This window comes from Lygodium microphyllum, chromosome 28, assembly GCF_053477565.2.
Source record: "Lygodium microphyllum isolate KBCC chromosome 28, Lygodium_microphyllum_v1.1.10, whole genome shotgun sequence".
NCBI classification, from domain to species: domain Eukaryota; kingdom Viridiplantae; phylum Streptophyta; class Polypodiopsida; order Schizaeales; family Lygodiaceae; genus Lygodium; species Lygodium microphyllum.
The window spans coordinates 11,871,165-11,888,198 of NC_141162.1; the positions used below are offsets into that span (position 1 = coordinate 11,871,165).

General features: G+C 38.8%; 1 pseudogene; it reads left to right on the forward strand.

Annotated features, from left to right (window-relative positions):
• The window catches only part of LOC148011178 (uncharacterized), a 54,820-nt pseudogene extending 38,329 nt beyond the window's left edge, over window positions 1–16,491 (forward strand).
• Window positions 16,492–17,034: the final 543 nt, after the last annotated feature.

The following is a 17,034-nucleotide window of genomic DNA, read 5'->3' on the forward strand; positions in this document are numbered from 1 at the left end:
AAACTGTAATTCTAATCACGGTTCGTTAATTCGCAATTACAATTCGTTAATTTCTCGCCTTCGTTAATGACGTTTATTACGAGAAGCAAACATCTTGCTATTTTTAGCGATGCTTTATTCGATCAAAATAGCACTTTTCTTATACGTGTCATCTCATCTTGCACGTTACGTCTCTCTATTTCGGTTTTTTTTTAGTCACTCAATACTTTTTGTTGTTCTTACGTGCATCTCCCTATTTTAAGTGTCACACGTCTCAACTACGCTCGTCTTGTTCATGGTTTGCAGATTCTGTGATCTCATCTTATTTGTTTTCTCTCGACATATAGGTATGGCCAATTGCATAATTGTTAACGGATACGCGTCTGGCCAATGCTCGGTTCCCTTCTTCTAAGGACAAGGCTTTCTTGGGTGGAAAGCAAAGATGATGGTAATTCTTGAAGGTGACGAATTATTTGATATTGTTTTGGGCAACCTGTCTTGCCCAGTTCAACCTATTGATGTGATGAATGGCAATTCTCTGATTATTGATGGCCTTTTATTTGAACAATGGAAAATTGATCATACTGATTGGATTTGTCGTGACAAAGCGGCTCGTCGTTATACATTGTCTACACTTCTTGACTCACTTATGTTGGATGTCTTTCTAAACATGCTAAATTTTGACTATCATAATTATGAATAGAGGAGTTCATGATGGCAGGCTATGTAAACCCATTGTGGACGTACACATTGTATTTTGACGGATCGTCCAACGGCCCTAATAAAAAAGGGAGTGTTGGAGTAGTAATCCAAGATCTTCGACGTAGAGTTACGATGAAGTTAGCTGCTTATCTCGGGGTAGGATTCACTCATAATATGGCGGAGTATAAAGCCTTGATTATGGGACTGCATATTGCCAAGCAAGGTGGTATTCAACGGTTGTTAGTAAAAGGGGATTTCCAGTTGATCCTGAATCAGCTAGATGGGACATACATAGTGTAGAATCCCATTCTTTGTATATATCATCGAACTGCGATGACTCTACTTGTGGTGTTTGAGGGAGTGTCTTTTTAGCTGATTCCACGTTACTGGAATCAGTTTGTGGATTCATTGGCAAATCTTGCTTATGAGGAAGACATTTTCTTTAACTTTGGTCCTAGTTTGGATATTGTTATTAATAATGAGACAGGACCCAGTCGCTTGTGGGGACTGTTATCAGAGCACACAATATATGGCAGACGATGGTTGATATGGGTGATGCAAAGAGTAGGCGAGACGAATCTACCGTTGTTATCCTAGACCCATAGCCTGATTAAACAACATGTTGTGCGTATGCATCTTGCTATATATGCAGGAGGGATGGGTCATAACCTTATGCATTTAGTTTAAGGCTGTGAGTCCTATTTTTCCTCCTTGGAAATGAGCCTATTATTGTATATCTGTACTATTTCGGGAGGGATGTGTAGGTGCTATTCTGTTTTGATCTCGTTAGGCCAAGAGGGCTAGTTTTGCAAGATTTTGAAGTGATTTATTTTGTTAGGCCAAGAGGGCCGATCATTTTTTTGTAGTAAAATGCTTTATTTCGTTAGGCCAAGAGGGCCGATCATTTTTTTGTAGTGAAATGCTTTATTTCATTAGGCCAAGAGGGCCAGCTGTCTGTTTAGTATGGGTCCGGTTTATGGTTTCTTGTTTTAGTGCTGTGCTAGACAGGTTCGAAGAAGAGCTTGGAATGAGCCTTTGTTGCGCGGGAGCTTCTCGTGGCCCTATCTAGGTGATATCTCTCCTTTTGGAGTACCGTGGTTTTTATGCTATATGTGTCTGTGTACTTGTAGGGGGATTTTTTTCTTTTCTTGTTGGGGACCGGCATCCAAGGCATGAAGTCCGAGATTTAGGTTAGGTCTGTTTGAGGGAGGCGTGAGTATCATTGCCTCCTGTAAAGACATTGCCAAGCATTGAAAGACCTCTTTTAGAAGGCAGTTCTAGTGACCCTGTTCTGCTAGCCTGCCCTCTCAGTGCTATCCTTTCCTCACTGATATGCGTTAGTTAAATGCATAGAAAGCCTGGTTGTGCACAAGCACGTTGCTAATTTGAAAATGATGTTTGAGCACTTTAGGATCATTCACCTTTGCATGTGCATGATTGAGCATGATATCAGAATAAGGAAAACCTAGATGCATAGTACTTGTTTTCAATGACAATGACTACGTTGAGTGTGGAAAGGCATCCTAAGCCGTAGGATAGACGGTCGTTTCTTGGGGGATTATTTGGAAAGGAAACATGGTACATCTCCTGGATTCAAAATGAAGAGTGGAGTTTGTTCGTTTGTTTTATATGTTGAGCAGCGCATCAAGGGGCTAATCCCTGCAATGTAGGAGAGCTGCACTGGGGCCGCGGTGTTTCTACCGAGAGGTTGCGTGCATGTATGTGATCGTGGTATTTATTGTTAATGTGTGAGGGTTCTCCCTCTGAGGAGTTTATAGAAAGGGAAATGTTGGACTACAAAAATATAAAACTATAAATGCATAAATTAGGTTTTAGGGCAGTTTAGTCCTTTAGCAGCATATTAACGCTCCTAGTCCACGAGGCCATGAGGGTGTGTTTGTCTGTCATGAGCATGAGGTCCAGCTAGTGCCATAGCTAGTACCGGCCCATTTCAGGTCCCATCATTATGATAGGCTTTCCATGTGAATAGTCAGCCTTTCTCAATGTAGGAGAAAATTTTAAGACTTGCTTCAATTTCTTCATTGCTTTCTGATGCTTCCTTTCCCAATGAAATTTCCGACCTTTCCTTAGAAGCTGATAAAGAGCATTCGCTACATGTGCAAAGTGAGGAATCCATATCAAATAGAACACACATGCACCCAACAATCTACACACCTCTGATACATTCGTGTATACATCTTGCATTCTATCAATCCCATCTATTTTTTATGGTGATGGCCTTCACCCATAAGGCCTACACATATGCCCAACAATCAAAACCTCTTCAACTCCAAAGACAGACTTTTGTCCAGAAATAGTAAATGCACCTCTTCTAGATGTGTCAAAATTCTCTCACAATCCACAATACGGTCTGCAACAATTTGTTTGCATCCATGTGCATCCATCTCTTCATTCTTTTCATCCACTACACACCCTTTGATTGGAACATCATCCAAGAAGGGCATAGTCAATTGTGGTGTAAAATCCGTAAGTACCCTATTCATTGCATTTGTCATGTGTGCCACTAAGTTTGTTGCCGCCTGGGGGAGAATACACATCCGTACTAACCCCAAGGGAGTCTTCATGGTTGTGATATCCCTACTTTCAATTGCAAGCTGAAACTGATCATAACCCGAGTAAAGATCACCCAAAGAATAGATCGCTCTGCTTACAAAATCCTCTGCAAATTCATTAACCATAGGACCTGCACCCACATTTCTTATGGTTACTTTATTGATCGGTTGCGTGTCCTGAATAAATCTCAAAGCCCCATTCTTTTTGGGCACAATAAGCCAACGATTTGAGTACAGGGCTGAAGAAGGATCCAAGATCTTCATGCGAATCTTTTCATTTAGCAAATCCATCAGCTTTGGTAAGTAAGCTTTAGGCACTGGAATAGGCCTCAAGTTCCGTGGTACATGTGGCACCATAAATATGACCATAGGAGAGAAAACATTTGGATCCACACAACCTATTTCACTTTGCTGAAATGCAAAGGCCTTTCCATGTCTAGTCAACATTTGCATAAAATAGCCTCTCTTAGCAGGCAAACGAAACCCTTTTGCACCAACTTTCAATTCTTGTAATGTTTCAAATGTAAATTGATGACCTATATCATTAAGATCCCGTAAGCTTGGTTGCCTTGACACTTTTTCATACATACCCTCACGCTCTGGTGGAAGTGGGAAAGCAATTGGTTTCACCTTTTTGTCAATTGTCTTATACTTTGTCTCCACAAGTGCTTCAACCCATTGTAATCCTTCTTGTTGAGCAAACAATACTATAACATCATACATGTCCAAGGAACACTGACAACACTCTATTTTTAGCCTCATTTTCTACATGTATAGTTGCCAAAATTTCAGCCATAGTGTCATTAATATTCAGCCCATAAAACATGCCTGAAATGCCTTCATTTTCATCTAACAGTCATAATGCTCTCAGTTTCTTAGTAGCCCGTTTCATAAATATGCAGTTCAGCCCTGCACATAGCTTCCATATGCTTCAACCAACATGAACTGTTTGCTATAAACTGAGAATTACCAATAGTAAATATATGCTTCATTTCATCAAGAGGCGAGTACACCCTATGAACAACACTACTATAGCCCCGTATTACATCAGTGCTTAATGAAAATCTAGGTCTTTGAATTCCCTTGCATTTGGAACCAAAGGAGACTCTTGAAGTGTCTCTCGATTTCCAGGATGATTAACACAAATAGTAAGAAATTGGATAGCTTTTCTCCCATCCTTGCTTCTGACTCTTACATAAGCAGAACCATCATCAAGCACCTTTGTTTCCATACGCACACCTGTAATATAGGGCTGTCCCAAAATCACTTCATATGAGGAATTATCTTGCATAAAGAAGTGTTGCTCTTCCTGTACATCACCAATCGTCACTTTTACATTAGGACATGCAGCATAGAGCTCCCCTGAAGAATTATTTGCAGCCCTCATTCACCAACCATGATCAGTGTTTACAGGCCATGCACCCATTTTCATACAATCCACGCTGAATGACATTTATCTCAGACCCATGGTCACATAAAACAACACAAGTAGTTTCACGTTCCCCTATTTTCACTATCATTTTAGTGGTAGCTCTAGCCCAATGATTTCTTGTGTAGTGACTTCGAGGAATAAATCCTAGAGTCTCTTCTCCATATTGTTGCATTTTCCTTACTCCACCATGCATATTGCTACAAGACAATGCATTTTCGGCCACTTTCTTCTCTTTTCCACATGCTGTCCATTGATTAGTAGCATCCTGCATAGAAAACCATGTATTTACTTCATGCTCATGTTCAGCCGAATACCCAACAAACCAGTTTCCTCTTCAAATTGCAGCAACACACTAGTGGTATCACCAAGAAACTAATGCTTCCTTTTAATTATGTCAATGATCTCATCATGAAATTCTTGCTTGGCAATGCCAAGTACCTCTCCTAAGGTAAATTCCACCCAACTATTTAAGATCCATTCTTCAAGAAAGATCTGTGGCTGTCTTAGTGCCAGATTGCAACTTATATCCTGTCTGCTTGCCCTTCTTTCTACCCTCTTGTTTGTTATCCTATTTTTGCTACTGACCTCTTTCATAACATGCTAGGGAGGTGGCTGATTTGCAGCTTTAGGCTAATCCACACTTCTTCTTGTTATTATTTTAGATGTCCCTACAATATCTTCATCTCTTTTTTATTTTTCTTCCACAAGTACATCCATGTTTTGTACCTTTGCTAAATATGCATACATTGAATATGCATCTACCGGTGATTTCCAACTAGCTATGCCACGAATGTCTTGCCCTGCATGAGACATTTCACTATCAGTGACCTTTCTCTTTTTAGCTGCATGTAAAGCATGTGTCCATATTTCAGCCTATGGATCAACTATTACTTGGCCATGCATTCCATCCAACTATAGATCAAAAGTAGAAGCATGTACCGCCGCATAAGCATTTCAAACAGTCAAGTCTTCCAACAACTTCTGCATACCTCCCTTCCCAAAATTCAAAGCAAGAGGCAATCCCATTTCTTCTGCATCGATCTTACCATCTTTCCAAAAGATAAGCTCTCATGCCAAGGCCTCCTGATAGGCAGCACAATCCTTTCTCTCATGCTGGAAATTGTCACACCACATATATCTTTTTCCAGGATTACGGGCTACTGCTCGTTCCCTTTTCTCTTGTCCTTTTTCATTTTGCAACCTTCAATTGAAGATCCCGCATTCCTTTGACCAATTCATCTAAGACATCTTCCCTAATAGAGGGAACAATAGTAGGTACAACCATAAGGTTAGCCGCAGAAGTAGGTGGCTTACTAGATACATCAACTGTCTTGCCCATAATAGTGGGCAAGCTAGAGACATGCAATCTTTCTCTTCTTCTATGCTTCTTCACAAGTGCAGCAACAACTTCCTTGACATGTCTCCACTCTATTTTCAAACCTGTTTCTGTAGTTTGATCCTCGAGCAAATCATCAAGCTTCTCTTGAAGCTCATGATCAGCTGCCTGTAGAAACAATTCAGTTTTTTGACTTGCAAGAGCTTGCTATTCTGCAAGATCCAACTACTCAAATCGACTTTCAAATTCTCTTAACAATTTTGTAGCCACAAGACCCTTATTGGGTTGTAAATCCACTCTTAAAAGTCTCGCGTGTAATCAAACTGGTGTCCTCAATGTAAAATTCTTCCCTTAGTGTCTTCTTGAAGGCTACCTAGTCAGCATCCTGCAAGTATAATTCAGTAATCCGTGCTTTTAATTCATGAACAGTAACACGTACAAAATACTGGCTCCATGCAAATTGAGCCACCCCAAAGAATTCCATCTTCTGATGAGTATAGGTATGTACATATGCAGATACATTTCTGCCATTGAATAACCTCACCTCATGCTCAACTGCTTCTAAAGCATTCATCACAACACTTTCTGTTTGAGCTGAAGCTTGCATCACCTATTGTTGTTGTTGTACCTGCATAAGCATATTCATATTTTGCACCAACTGTTGCAAAACATCACTGGAGAATGTATTCAAAGATTCTCCCATCTTGTCTTTTCTTGTTTTGATGACCTTTCATGTCGGGTTCACCAATGTCGAAGGGGTTTTTGTCGAAAGGACGAATCCACCAGGGATCAAAAGTAGAAGGAAGTAGAGATATGTGATGGAAGAGAAGATAGAGAATACACAAGTGGTAAACACTACAAAGACAAAGCACAATGAATTGAATCAATATTTATTGAATGAACCTGGAATCTTCGCACTACTTAGAAGCAATCTCTAGGCATTAGATCTCATGGAGCTTCTTTGTAGAATAAAATGTGCATAAAAGTTACAGGTCCTTCTCTGTTGCTCAGAACCCAAATCTGTTGGCTCCATTTGCTCCGAAAGGGGGGTAAAACCCCAGGATAGCTGATCACGGATCTCCCAGATCACTTCTTTCTCTTCTTTTGGTTCAATCTGCAGTTTTCAGCTTATTTACAGCGATCGCGACATGCGCGATTTTGTCAATCTGTCCCTCTTGTGAAAATCTCCATAATTGGCCAAAAAAGCAACTAGCTTTTTGTATGCCATCCGAATCTAGAAGATTTTTTTAATTTTTTTCGATTTTTACAACAAATAATATAAAAAATATGCTAAAATTATCTAAAAATCTAGTATTTTTGGATAATCTATGCAACTCACACTAGTGCTAATGGCTCAGATCACATTGATTCTCTAGATCAATAAAGAAATCGGATGATGATGCATTCCATACTTTTTCACACTATGTCCTCATAACATCACGACACCGCATAGAAGTGACAAAGCAAACCAGACATATATTTGCACTTATGAATTGCCTCAAGAACATCTTGAAGCATTCGAAGTTGTAGTAAGGCACTGCAAAAATGCTCAATGTATTGCACAATGGATTCATGATCTCTTTGTTGCAGAAGATCCCAGTGTTTGATTGCTTTTTCATGGAATTGAGGTGGAAGGAAAATTTACAAACATATCTTTTGAAAGGCCTCCCAAGTAGATGGACAATCAACACTCTTATGGACAATAGTCCACCATAATGATGCTCTATCTGCTAGATGGTTAGTGACACATTTAAGTTTATCTTTTTTAGCATATTTCTCTTCATGAAAATAGTCATCAAACTCACTGATGAAAGCAAGAACAGTTTTTTGTCACGTTGTCCATTAAAAGTACAGAATTTGAAATTTCTTTTACTTATCTTGGCTTCTTTCGTGAGAGACTATGCATCAAGTGCCGGATCCATCGTATGTCGAATAATATCTTTAGGTTGCACTTCGTACTGATCATCGATAATGGATCGTTGAAGTGTAGCTAGTTGTGGTTGCAATTTTTGACGTGCTCTTCACTCTTTTTGAAGTTGCATCATGATTAGGTCCAATTTTTGCTCCATAGTTAGCTTTAGCAAATCACATTCGCCCATCAATGTTTTGATTGGACATCTTATAAAAATCTCCAAAAACCTCACACACTCAAAATATTGTTAGAAGAATGAGAGTGGCTCAAATTTTGGTTTACAAGGCTTGCTTTTCTTAAAAAAGGAAATAGCTTGCTTATTATTAATCAACCCTGTCGAATTGTAGATGTGAACAGAGGCTTGCTAGGAATACGAAACTTGTTCAGGAGTAATTCGGTGTGAACACCCACTATGAAGGAGTTAAAGATTGAAAATTTTAAGCTTTAGTAAGCTTAGTAACGTTAAGCTTTGTAAAAAGCTTAATGGCTTTTATACATTTGAACAGGATGGTGGTATCTTCACACCGGATTCGTCGCCGTTGGTACGTGCTACCGCTGTTTGTCTTTGAATTTTGGAGCTTGAAGTTCTTTTTAAGCTTATAAAGCTTATTAACTCCAAGCTTACTAATCTTCCTTCTTTGCTTCTCTATGTCAACAAAAGACTTATAAAGGATCTTCAAAGGTGGTTCTCTGCCTCCTGGGAGAGGTCCTTTGGGATTTGAGAGCACACTAAGGGGTTCTTTACCGCCAGGAACACGCCTATATCGACAGTGTGTTGTGAGTTATCCTGTAGAGCCCGTTCATTCTAGGAGCTTCACCTTCACATGAGATGGTAAGCAATTGAAGCCCTTGATGTCTCAGCTTTGCTTTGATACCACTAGTGTGCAAATCGGATGGTGCAGTGCGCATAGTGTATCCTGAAAGGTCCCCAACAACAAAGAACTCTACAAAATCTACATAAAAGCAAAAAGAGAGTTTGCACGACATGACATAAAAAGACCAATTGGGCGCAATCTCCCCCCATGCCTTGTGTGACTCCTTCACAAGGCATGTATTTATAGATCTATTAATCTCCAAGCTAAAAAATAGCCCAATTTACAATTAGCATGCTTTTGGCTTTTGTGTTTGCTTTTGCCCAAATAAAGAGTAAAGTGTCTCGACATCCCAAAATAAGGGATGTGCCTAAATACAATGTCCAATAATAAAATATTAAACCAAGTGCCTATGCGCATACAAAAATAATAAATGTTTGTTAAGTGCTTTAATAAATAAGCGCACCTATATAAATATTGTTACAACTATATATATCATCTCTCACTTGACTTGGGTCTCACCTATATACACTAACTCTACATCAATACGAATCATTCTTTGGGAGCATGTCTTGTGTATCTCTCTCGTACTCTCTCTCTCTCTCTCTGAACATGGTATCAGAGCTATGGATGCCTAGCAACAACAAGGAAGATAAGTTGTTTCATTGTTTATACTTAATTGAATTCTTTGCATAAATGATGATTTGATACATGAACTTGTTCAAATTAGAAGTATTAGTTAATTTTGTCTTTAAAAATAAAACTACATCTGGATGCGTAGCTCTCATTGTGCTCTCAAATCTTTTCAAAACCCCTTGTCAATAGGAGTTCTGGATCAAAAATTATGACAGTTCAAGATTGAAGACAACAATTCTGCTCAAATATGCGATTCTTTATTTAAAACTGTAATTCTAATTACGGTTCGTTAATACCCAATTACAGTTCGTTAATCGCTCGCCTTCATTAATGATGTTGATTACGACAAGCAAATATCTTGCTATTTTTAGCAATGTTTTATTCGACCGAAATAGCACTTTTCTTATACGCGTCATTTCGTCTTGCACGCTACATCTCTCTATTTTGGGCTTTCTTTTTAGTCACTCAATACTTTTCGTCATTCTTATGTGCATCTCCCTATTTTGATCTTCACGCGTCTCAACTATGCTCGTCTTGTTCATGGTTTGCAGATTCTGCGATTTGGATTATCATGTGACTCAACTACGCTCGTCTTGTTCATGGTTTGCAGATTCTGTGATCTCATCTTATTTTTTTTCTCTCGACATACAGACATGGTCAATTGCGTAATTGTTAATGAATATCCGTCTGGCCAATGTTCGGTTCCCTTCTTCCAAGGACAAGGCTTTTTTGGGTGGAAAGCAAAGATGATGCTAATTCTTGAAGGTGACGAATTATTTGATATTGTTTTGGGCAACCTATCTTGCCCAGTTCAACCTATTGATGTGATGAATCCTGTCAAAACCGCTTGTTAATCCGAGTTCTGGATCAAAAGTTATGACAATTCAGGATTTAAGACAATAATTCTTCTTGAATCTGTGATTCTATATTTAAAATTGTAATTCTAATTACAGTTCGTTAATCCCTAATTACAGTTTGTTAATCGCTCATCTTCGTTAATGACGTTGATTACGACAAGCAAATATCTTGCTATTTTTAGCAAATTTTTATTCTCGTTCATGTTCTTTGTTTGACCAAAATAGCACTTTTCTTATACGAATCATCTCGTCTTGCATGTTAAGTCTCTCTATTTCGGGCTTTCTTTTTAGTCACTCATCTATTTCCTGCTTTCTTTTTAGTCACTCAATCCTTTTCTCGTTCTTACGTGCATCTCCTTATTTTGATTGTCACGCATCTCAACTACGCTCATCTTGTTCATGGTTTGCAGATTCTGCGATCTCATCTTATTTGTTTTCTCTCAAGATACAGGCATGGCTAATTGCGTAATTGTTAACGGATATCCATCTGGCCAACATTCGGTTCCCTTCTTCCAAGGACAAGGCTTTCTTGGGTGGAAAGCAAAAATGATGCTAATTCTTGAAGGTGACGAATTATTTGATATTGTTTTGGCTGACCTGTCTTGCCCAGTTCAACTTATTGATGTGATGAGTGACAATTCTCTGATTATTGATGGCCCGTTATTTGAACAATGGAAAATTGATCATACTGATTGGATTCCTCGTGACAAAGCCGCTCGTCGTTATATATTTTATGCACTTCTTGACTCACTTATGTTGGATGTCTTTCATCTGGAAACCTCTCATGCTGTTTGGGAGTATCTTATCTCAATGTTTGAGAAGAAATCAGTCACCGAAATTTTATATCTCCAAACTCGTTTGAAAAATCTTCAATATAAGGTTGGTATTTCTATACACTCTCATATCGAGACTTTTAAAGACATTATCAATCAGCTTGGTGCTGCCGGCGCTCCTGTTGCTAAAAATCAGATTGTTACTCAACTTCTTCATACCATCAAAGATCCTTTATATGACAATATCATCACTATTTTGTCTAAGGATGATATCCACTTTGACAAAGCATGTATATCTCTTATTGAATATTCTCAACATCATGAGCATCATTTGGAAAAATCTAATGATGTTTTGGTCACTCGCGAACAAAGGGATTTTGATGCTACTTTTGTTGCTCGCAAGCGTCCCGCTTCACGTTTTCAGTTGGGTGGACACCCTAATCAAGGTGGTAAATCTTCTCCTCTTGCTTATCCTAACAAATATTGTTCTTATTGTGATAAGAAAGACCATGTGGCTTCTGATTGCTGGGCACGTCAATATGATGAGGACCATGGAGTTACTACAAAGCAGCCTCACTCGTCCAAAAGTTTTCCTCCTTGTGATTATTGTGCACATACAGATCATCCATCTCATTGACAATGTTGTTATAAACGTAGATATGATGAAGAACGTTCTCGAGCTTATATTGTTCAACAAACTACAACTGATGATGATCATACTCATAAGGAGCTCAATTTCATCCATCATGATATCTCTCTAGAAAAGGTACTTCATGTTCATGATGGTTCTTTATTCATCGTTGATTCAGGTGCCACTGGAAACATGACATACCAACTGCAGTGGATTCACAATTATCATTCTCTTCCTGTCAAGAAGTTTGTTTACCTTGCGGATGATACAACTTGTCAAGTCAAAGGAGTGGGTGATTTATATATGGGGACTATTTCATCCACTAGAATATTAAGAGGAGTTTTTAATGTTCTAGATTTGCAAAGAAATCTTCTTTTTGTTGCTCGTCTAGTTGATCTTGGTTTGTTTGTTGGCTTTGATCATAATCAATGTCGTATAGAGAAAGACGGACATACTATAGCAATGGCTCCTCGACATGGTAATCTATTTGAGCTATCATTGAACGATACAGTTGCAAATGTTGTTACTGCCCATGGAGATGCAGATTGCAAATTATGGCATCAGCCATTTGCACACTCCGATTTTGCGAAAATTCTTGATCTTCATCATCATGGTCTTGTGCAAGGTATGGATCTTAAATCTCATCCACGTATGGGAATATGTGAGTACTGTGCACTTGGAAAACACCATCGTTCATCTTTCCACACTTCTACTTCATCAAATTCCTGTGCTCTCTTGGATTTGGTTCATACCGATATTTGCAGTCCTTTTCCTTCCTCAAAGTCTCAATATCAATATTTTATAACTTTCATTGATGATTTCTCATGGTACACACATGTCTATCTTCTTCGACATAAGTCTGAGGCTTTATCTATATTTAAACAATAGAAGATCAGTGTGGAGCTTCAAACTGGATTCTCTATAAAGACTCTTCGTAGTGACAATGGCAGTGAATATGTATCTAATCTATTTGATGACTTCTGTAAGGATCAAGGTATTCATCATGAGTTTACAGTTCCTTATTCTCCTAAGCAAAATGGTGTTGCTGAGCGCAAAAATTGCACTATTCTTAATGCTATACATTGCATGCTTATACACTCTGGTTTGTCTTGAAAGTTTTGGACTGAAGCACTTCTAACAACCATTTTAATTCAAAATCATCTTCTAATAACTGCACCTACTGGTAAAATTCCTATAGCAATCTGGACAGAGAAGACACCTTCAGTCTCTCACTTTCGCACATTTGGTTGCATTGCTTATATTCATGTGCCCAAGGACACTCGACATAAGTTGGATCCTTCAGATCATTCCAAAGGTTACAAATTTTATGATCCTTCTACTCAAAAGGTTATCATTAGTCGTGATGCTATATTTGATGAGAAGACTATGGGTGGCACATGGTCGTCAGATGTTTCAGATGATACACAGTCTTTGCTTAGTGCATTTCCTTACTTGCTTTGTGAGTCTACTAATTCTGATGATCATAAACCTCCGTCACCTCGAAAGAAGATTGATGAAAATTTGGAGATATATGTCGATCTTCCTATTGAGATAGAGTATGGATTCTATTCTATTGAATATGATGTCTTTGATGATGCTATGTCTGTCCAAGAGGATCCAATATCGTATATGGAAGCTATCAATTCATCTCAAAGGGATCAATGGCAAGAAGCTATGCAAGCTGAGTACGATTCTTTAATCTCCAAAGGTATATGGATTCTTACTGAACTCCCCCCAAATCATGTTTCTATCAAATGTAAATGGGCTATAAAACCAAGACCAAAGCTAATGGCTCATTTGATAAGTTCAAAGCACGACTTGTTCCAAAAGGTTACTTGTATATTGCAGGAGTAGATTATCAAGAAACATTTTCTCCCGTTGTGTGCTCCACAACTGTTCGTATGCTTTTGGCTTTTGCAACACTATTTGATCTAGAAATTCACCAAATGGATGTTAAAATGGCCTTTCTCAATGGAGATATTGAAGAAGAAATCTATATGAAGCAACCTGAAGGTTTTATGATTGCAGGAAAGGAGCATCTTGTATGTCAGCTTCATCATGCATTATATGGATTGAAGCAAGCCTCTCGTGCTTGGTATATTAAGATTGATCAGTTCCTCACATCTAAAGGATTTGTTGCATGTTTTGCAGACCCAAATCTTTACATCAAAAGGGAGGACAAATGTTTTATTATTCTTGCTCTATATGTTGATGATACTATTCTTGTATCAAATAATATTGCTTTCTTGGATGTTATGAAGAAGCTTTTATCGACTGCATTTGAAATGGTGGATCTTGGTGAGATACATTCTTGTTTGGGTATTCAAGTTCAACAACACTGACAACAAGGCATTCTTCTTCTTCGCGAGACAAAGTTTATTAATGATATTGTTAAGAAGTTTGGGTTGACAAATGCGCACTCTGCCAACACTCCTATTCTTTCGAGCTCTACCAAGGGTACATCTACAACACGCAATGAAGAATCAGCCATTCATCAACCTTTTGCTAATCTTGTTGGTTGTCTTCAATTTATTGGTTTAAACACAAGAACAGATATTTTATTTGTAGCTAACTTTTTGGGACAGTATCTTTCTTCCCCTTCCACTATTCATTGGAGTGCTACAAAACGTATTCTTAAGTACCTCAAGGGTACTAAGGAGTTTGGTCTTATTTATCGTCCTCGAGAGGATTCTTCTTTATCTTCTTCAGCTTCTCTTGAACTTATTGAATATACAGATGTTGATTGGGAAAGTTCACATTTATCCATGCGATCTACAAGTGGGAATTGTTTCTTTGTAAATGGATGTTTGGTTTCTTGGTCCAGCAAGAAACAACAATGTATTGCGGTTTCTACAACTGAGGCCAAATATGTTGCTGCATCATTACCAGCTCGCGAGCTGGTTTGGCTTCGACAAGTACTTGTAGATTTGGGACATCCTTCATCATCTAGTACACTTCTTCGATGCGACAACTAAAGTGCTATTAGTCTTACCAAAGACTATATACAACATAGTAAATCAAAGCATATTGCTACTCATTATCATTATGTTCGACATGAAGTCAAGAAAGGTTCCATTATAGTGGAGCATTGTCCCAGTGATCAAATGGTTGTAGACATCTTCACAAAAGCTCTTAGTGAAGCTCACTTTAGCTCATTAAGACATGCACTTGGTATTGTTCCAAGTTCTTGTCTCACTGATTGAGGCATGTATCATTGTATTCAAGAAAACTTTATAGTAAATCATTTTTGTATCGTAGGTATGTGTAGGGGCTGGGGTTCTTTCCTTGTTCTCCCCAAGGGTTTTTTCACTCGCAGCCAGAGACCTTTGTTTGAGTGGGGATGTTACAACTATATATATCATCTCTCACTTGACTTGGGTATCACCTATATATACTAACTCTACATCAATATGAATCATTCTTTGGGAGCATGTCTTGTGTATTTCTCTCTTACTCTCTCTCTCTCTCAAGAAATAGTGGCGCCACGCCTTTAGTGATAAGATATGCACCCATAAAAATAAAAATTCTTCTAGGTAATGTGAATACATGTCATCGCCTGGTGCTTACCAACTCCACTACTGTCTGCTCTACACATCAACTGAAGCATTCACAATTGTTAGGAAATTTAAAAAAAAATCCACAAAAGTGAATATCTAGCAGTCTTCAGCTACAAAATAAATAAGTACGTTGGAACTCTGTCGTAACCTTAATTTACCATGAGTGCACTCTAAACTCATAAATGCCCATTAATTTAATATGTATTTTGTGAAATCACCCGATGTGGAATCACTCACATTGTCATATTGCTGCGCATTCGAGGTGTGAAATCCACCCAGATGTTGTGTGTGTGACATTTGATACTTTGTACATATTTAGTTGTTGTGTTTATACTTTTGTTCTGCATGGGCAGTATAGTGAAGAGGGTTTGGAGCAAGAGAAACTTATCTGTAATGCTCTAGTTGGCATGTCTTGCAAAGTGGTCAGTCAACCTAGATGAGGAGGTTTTGATCAACAGCTCACAGGAGCTTTGGGAGATGTACTACATAGGCAATCCATCAAAGAGCCATTGGGGGATATAGCTATCAGACCTTATCCAAAATGCTGGATGAATGCTAGGAAAGATATCCTTTTCTGTTCGGGAGCGATAACCGACTACATGCTTGCATCACGGAGCTAGGTGTACCACTGACGAAAGAACCTGGCTTTCATCAGTTTGATGTACAGGGTAATCCTTTCGGGTTACTGTCAGCCCATCCAACTGCTCCTTTCTTATCTATTCACCATCTGGATGAGGTGGATCCTGTTTTCCCCAAGTTTGATGTCTTGGGTGCTATGCAACATCTTACTAAAGCTATGCGGACAGAACCAAGCAACTTCTTGCAACAATGCATCTACTATTACAACCGAGCTCAGAAACTGTCTATTTCAATATCGCTAGGGTATGCTGTCCAAGTCTATCCTTACATCCTTCTTCCAAGGGATTTATAAAGACCAGAAATCACCTTCAAGGCTTGGAATTCAAGAGATAGTGGAACTGATTTTGACGTGGACACAAGAAGGTCCTTGAGGTCAATCTACAACAGGCCATTTGTTTTCTTCTTGGAAGACATAGTCATGGGAGAGAATGAGGTGGTTGTGAGTAGGTATAAGCGGGATACAAGCATTGACGAGAGGAAAATGAGGTTTTTTTGCTTCTCCATAGTTCTTCCTCTCGAGGAAGTGGAGCATGTTCAAGTTTCAGCCAAGCCACTAAATGATCATTGGTTCTCTATTCCAAGGAGGCAGTGTTGCAGACTTTTAGATGTGAAGAACAAAGTCCTGGAAATAAGAGTGGCACCTTGCCAATAGGCAAATGGCAGTAAAAGATAACCAGCTTTAGCACAATTCTCTCCCTGGTAGGCACATTGCAAGAGAAATTTGGCTCACCTTCAAAATGTTAGATAAGAGCTCTATACATGTTTATTTCGAAAGGCTTATCAATTTTGAACCACATGTTAAGATACCAAGAAAACAAGATTACAAAGGCATGTAAAAATTTGGGAGAAGGCTGCTTTTCTGAGGCTATTGTGGGAGGATCTTGATGAAAAAAAAACAGAGGATCGAATGTTTTTTTTGGGTAGGAGAAAAAAGCAAAAAGGGGGAAGATGAAAATTCTGGTGGGAAGGAGAGGATCGTCATCTGGTCTTGGAGGGGCGAGCTCTGCGTTCAGAGTGACGAGGAGGAGGACACCTAAAGCACGCATGAACGTGCTTAAAAGGGCGAATTCATAGAGTGAAGGCAACGGACAAGAATCCAGGATGAAAATAAGAAGGGAAAACTACCTTTGTAAAACGGCATCTGACTGGTGAATTTGAAAAGAGATACGAACCCACTATTGGAGTGGAGGTTCAT